Source organism: Pseudorca crassidens, chromosome 15, assembly GCF_039906515.1.
Source record: "Pseudorca crassidens isolate mPseCra1 chromosome 15, mPseCra1.hap1, whole genome shotgun sequence".
Taxonomy (NCBI): Eukaryota; Metazoa; Chordata; class Mammalia; order Artiodactyla; family Delphinidae; genus Pseudorca; species Pseudorca crassidens.
The window spans coordinates 42,252,767-42,258,766 of NC_090310.1; positions in this window are offsets into that span (position 1 = coordinate 42,252,767).

Consider the following 6,000-nt stretch of genomic DNA (forward strand, 5'->3'; position numbering starts at 1 on the left):
AAGGGGCAGCCCTGGTCCCAGAGCTCCCGGCTGGGCTGGCACAGTGATGCTCTTTCCCAAACTTGCAGAGCCAGCTGCAAACATCTCAGGCTGCAAAGATAGCACCTCTGACTTCTGTTGTTCATTGGGTGTTTGCTAGATTTACTTTTCTTTTTTTAAATTATACATTCCACCTTAGCTACCTTGGAGTGAGAAGGTCCCTGTGAAATGTGTTTCTGGCATGTCTCCATTTCCATATTTGCCCCACAATTTGCCAGGCTGACTGTTTTACACACCCTACTTCCATAAGGAAAAGTACACGGGTCACAGCCTCACGGATGATTGTCATGCACGTCAGGCCTGTGAGCATGTGAGCCCTGGGAATCATTTTCTTTTGTGTCCAGATTCAGGGGTGGGGAATGGAGAATCTGAAAATTTCTGAATCCCATTCATTTGTTGACAGAGAGAGAAATGGGGGCAGGTAAGAGTGAAGGATGTGTTTCTCAAAGCTGATGGTAATTTGCAGTTTTGGCCCAACTATCCTGCCCTTGATCTGGGTTTGGAAAGCCCATGTTTTACTACTTAGAGCAGAGTTTCTCAACTTTGGCACTGTTGTCAGGGGCCAGGTAATTCCTTGTGGTGGGCAGCTGTCCTGTGCGTTGTAGGACGTTTAGCAGCATCCCTGGCCTTACCAGCTACATGTCAATATCACCACCCCTCACCCCTTAGCTGTGACCCAAATGTCCCCAGACATTGCCAAAACATTATGCCCTAGCTGAGAACCACGGACACAGATGTTGCTGTGGTATGAATGTGTTTCCCCCAAATTCATATGTTGAAGCCTAACCCTCAATGAGGGGGTGGGCCTTGGAGGTGACTAAGTCATGAGGGTGGGGTCCTCATGAATAGGATTCGTGCCCTTGCCCCCTTCAACCATGTGAGGACACAGCAAGAAGTCAGAGACCCCGAAGACGGCCATCATCTGGCCCTGCTGGCACCTGATCTCAGATGTCCAGCCTCCAGAACTGTGAGAAATAAGTTTCTATTGTTTAGAAGACACCCAGTCTCTGCTATTTTGTTACGGCAGCTCAACAGATTGAGAGAAGTAAAGCATCCCAAGAAAGATGCACCAAAGTAACCATGGCGAGTTCTTCCCTTTCCTCCATCAGTGTATTCTTCCTGGTACTTTTGTTTTAAACTCCTTCTCCCCGAAGGCAAAGAAGCCTGGTCTGTGTTGTCTTCTTTATTCCAAGGGAACAAACATCTCTCTTCTCCTCTGAGAGCCCCTGACCAACTCAGGAGCTGCTTGGAGGGGAAGCAGGACCTACTTTCTTGGGAAGGCAATTCATGCTCCACAGGCCAGACTGGTGGCAAAGCGATGTGGGGATGCTGCTGAACAACTCTGAGAAACTGCAAGAGGAAAGGAGCTGCAACTTCGGTGCCGTTGGACCCTGGGTGCCCAAGTTGTGAGTGAACATCTTAAGGACAGCTTAATTGAGAGGAGGTCACAAGACAGCCTGGCGATTAGAACGAGTCTTGAGTTGCAGCTCTGCCCCTGGCCAGCTGTGTGACTTTGGGCAAGTTAATGTGCCTTTCTGAATCTCAATTTACTCATCCATGAGTGGCAGGGTTGTTGTGAGTTTTAAAGGAGATTTGCATGTAAAATAGTGAGGGTGGTGCTGGCACTCGGGAATCTGTTCATTCCTGGTTGATATTGTCACTGTGTTGGTTTACATTCTTATCAGGAAAGCCTCATCTAAAAAGATTCTGCCTGTGCCAATGAAGTAAGCTGTACGATTCAATACAACTTAAGTGTTGGAACTTCAATTTCTCTCCATAAAACCTGGTGGATGGCTGTACTTACCACACACTGGTTTTTGACTGTCTTTTGTGAACCACCCAGCACTGTCCTGGCTGCCATGTGGGCTGGGGAGCTTGTGGATGCCAGGTGGACCAGTAAGGAAGGACCCATTGAGCCACACGGCTGGTGAAACACTCAAAGGGGCTGGTACTTTTGTAAATCACGATTCCAGAATAAAACGTTTGCTTCTCTTGAACCTTTTCCTTGAGGGTGAATAAGCTTTTCTCCTAGAAAGACTGGAACTCCTCAGGTCAAATCAGCCAGCACTGCATTTTGTTCCTCAGACCCTAAGAACGGAATCACCATGGCTCGCTTGTCCTCTCCTTTTACAAGCCAGGTGGCCAGGTTGCAGTCGACTTCCTCATCTTTTCCATCAGCAGCCACAAGCCCTGAGGACCCAACTCTGTTCCTCTCCCTCATTACTCCATAATAAATGTCAGGGAAATGGGATGCCTTCTCCCAGAAACATTGTAAATTTCTTCACCCTGGGGTTTCCTATAATGAACGCTGCCGCTTTTCCCTCCAATTTCCCATGATCAGCCTGGCTCCAGGAGGAAATCAATGTGTATATAGAGCATGTTCTTCTGAGAAGGAAGGGTGGGCTGGGTCTCCTGAGAAGGAAGGGCTGGGTCTCCTGAAGTCCTGGCTGGCGTGCAGCACGCTTTCTGTCCATCACCCTCAGTTCCTTGGCAAGTATTTACTTCCTGAAATTGTGTTCTGGTTAAAAGTATGGGTTCTGGAGACAATCCACTCGCGTGAAGATGCTGGCTCTGCCCCTAACCAGCTGGGAGGCCTCAGGCAAAGTGTTCCTCTCTGGGCCTCAGTTTCCTCCTCTGTTGATGGGGGGGATGATAATAATAATGATATAATGATAATAGTAGCCCCCAAATTTGTTGAAAAGAGTAAATGATTTGCTGGAAAGAACATGGAAAGCACCCAGAGCAATGCCTGGAATAGATGCAGCATTTAATAAATGTGATTTGAGATTCTTATTAAATCCCTTGTGTCTTCCCTAAGGAGGGAGAGAGATGGCCCTGTCTGGGCAGAGCAGGAAGAAGCAACTCTTGGTGGGATAAACATTAAGTGGCCATGGATGTGGTTGGACCAGGAGTGGCCAAGAGCAGGGTTTCTCCAAGAAGCACTTGACACTGTGGGTCAGACCCTTCTCTATCCTGGGGCTGTTCCTTGCATTGTGGGGTGTTTGGCATCATCCCTGGCCTCTGCCCATCAGATGCCAGTAGCATCCCGTCTCTCTAGCTGTGACAACCTAAAATGTGCCCAGACATTGCCAAATGTCTGCTGGGGAACAAAATCCCCATCAGTTGAGAAACCCTGGTCCAGAGGGAACAAGCTGATACAGAGCGAAGAATACCCCAGGGCAGAGGCGTTAACTTGACTTTTCCTGGAGAGAGATTTAGCTAGGCAGAGACAAATTTTCCCCTTCTCTTTTTCCGGTAGTCCACGTTGAACACGTTTATTTGGATGTGTGTGTGGTGTGTGCGTTATGGAAAAAGGGATCTAAAAAGAGAAGGAACAAACACTACCTCCACAAAGGGGCACCATCGTAAATAGACATGTTTTCGTGGCATGTGACTGAGATTTCTGAAGATTGGTAAAAATAGCTGTCATCTGCAGGAGTTGTTTGAGATGGTGACCCTCGGGTGGCTTTTGAGCAAGGCCCTGGTGAGATTACATCTCCCGTGGCTTTCTCTTTGCCCCCCGGCCCCACCCCAAATACGTCCTTTGTGTCCCACCCTGGGCTGTGTTCTTTATTTTCTTCCAGAAGCATTCTCACCAGGGCCACTGGGGAATCAACCCTTCAGGGAATTCTTGATTGCTAAAAGTTGCACAAAAGGCCTGGGAAAAAACCACCCTCTCCCCATTTTTTTGTATCAAGGTGACCAATTAACTTTCCCTTTTTAGAATATTCAACAGTGGTTTGGGGAGAAGATCTTATCGGCTCTGATCACCTGGGAATCTCATGAAAGTACAGATGCTGATTCAGTAAAACTGGGAAGGGCCTTGAGAGTCAGCATTTCTGGCAGGCTCCCTGGTGACGCTGATGCCGCGGGTCTATGGACCACGCGGAGAGTCAAGATGCTAGCGGACAGTTCTGCAAAAGGGTGTCTTTTTCAGCACCTAAAACTGAAGATTTCCAGCCACAGTTTGGAAGCAGCAAAGAGTCACTTTTACCGCTGGAATAATAAGCAGACAGGAGGGGGTTTTGTCCACACAGACAGGCATCTCCTCCAGGGTATACGGACGCAGATGAAATGAATTTTGTTTGGCCAGTGGCTTTTCTTTCTCGTGCCCCCCTGCATTTCTGTTCTGTGTGCGGAGCCCAAGCTCCTTTCAAGAGAGATGGCAGAAGCAGAAAGTGGGAGGCGAGAGCCTGGCAGAGGGGACCGGGCGGCCTCCCCAGCATCCAGCATCGGGTGGAGCCTGAGCGGTCCCGGCACGTGGGCGCGGGCGGGTGGGCGGCCACTCTGTGTGTGGTGCTCGGGGCCCTTGGAAATCCCCCCTGAATGGCCGGGAGGAGCTGGGGAGACAAGTGGCATGAGACACTGCTGTCAACTGCACCGGTTTCCCAAAGGCTTTTGCAAGTGCTCACAAAAGTAGAAAGGATAACCTGAGCCCTGGGGGTCCTTTCTGAACGGGGAGATTACGGCGGGGCCTGGCTGCAGCCTAAGGGTGCAGAACAACAGGGCCATTGTGGGCCAGGGCATTCATATTGAAGATAAAATATGAGCTGGGTGGTCCGGATAATGAAGGCATTTATGACTCCGGCTCCGCATATACATGTCGCACTGATCCACAGATTACCCTGACGGAGTCTGGGCCCATGCGGGGTCTAGGGGGGTGAGGCCGGCTGGGTGCAGATCTGGGATAAAGGCACCAGTGATCAAAGTGACTCAGGGGGACTAAAGAGCTGTTTATCTGTGACCTGGGGATACAATGGAATGAGGAATACCATTTCATTGAAGACCGTGACTGGTTTCCAAGAGCGCCTTTAAAAACTCTGAACTTCAGAGAAAAACGCTCTCGGTCCAACACTCGGAGAGAAAACACAACGCCAGAGAAACAACGGGCGGCTGCGAAGGGCTTGAGAAGCCGGGTTGACCGGGTGACCTGAGCACAGGTCCACAGCTGGGATCTGAGAGGGCAAATCACTGGCTTGGCTGTGACTTGAATAATGACCTTGGACAAGTCACACAGATTTCATGTGCCTCGTCTGCTGGGGACAGAGGTTGGCTCTGGGCTCCGAAGTCACCAGGCCCCCTGCAGAATGCGGCTCAAAGACCTTACCCCATTCCACTTGGCTTATGAATTTTTCCAGAGCGGGAGCACCAAATGTGCCAGGTGCCATATGCCTTTATCTGCCTTCACATTTCTCCTATATATATATATTTTTTAACACATACAATTTGATGAGTTCTGACACATGTGTATGCCCACGGAAACAACACGATTATGGCAAGAAACAGAGACATCATTCTTAAAAGTTCCTTTATGTCCTTATAATCTTTCCCTCCCTCAACCCTACCAGTACCAGGTAACACTGATCTGCCTTCTGTCACTTTAGATTAATTTTGTAACCCCTAGAATTTTATATACATGGAAACAGAATATACACTGTACACAATATGGCCTCTTTCACTCACCGCGATGATTGTCAGATTCATCCCTGTTGTGCGTCTCAGTAGTTTGTTCCTTTTTATTGTTGAGTAGTATTCCACTGTATGGATGCAGTCTGTTTATCCGTTGACCTGCTGAGGAATATCTGGGCTTTGTCCAGCTTGCGGTTTTTCCACTTAAAGCCGCTATGATCATTCATGTTCACGTGTTTACCTGGACAAGTGCTTTCCTCTCTCCAGGAATGAAATACCTAGTTCATATGGGAAGTATTCTAACTTTTTAAAGAAACTGCCGAATTATTTTCCAAAGAGGCTGCACAATTTTCTCTTTTTATCAGCAGAGTGAGAGGGTTCTAATTGTTTCACATCCTTGCCAACACTTGGTATGGTCAGCCTTTTAAATTTTAGCTGTTCTAGTGGATTAGTAGTGGTATCTCAGTAAGATTTTAACTTGCATTTCCCTGATGATTAGCGATGTGGAACATCTTTGCATGAATTTGTTTGCCGTTTTAAAATCTTCTTTGG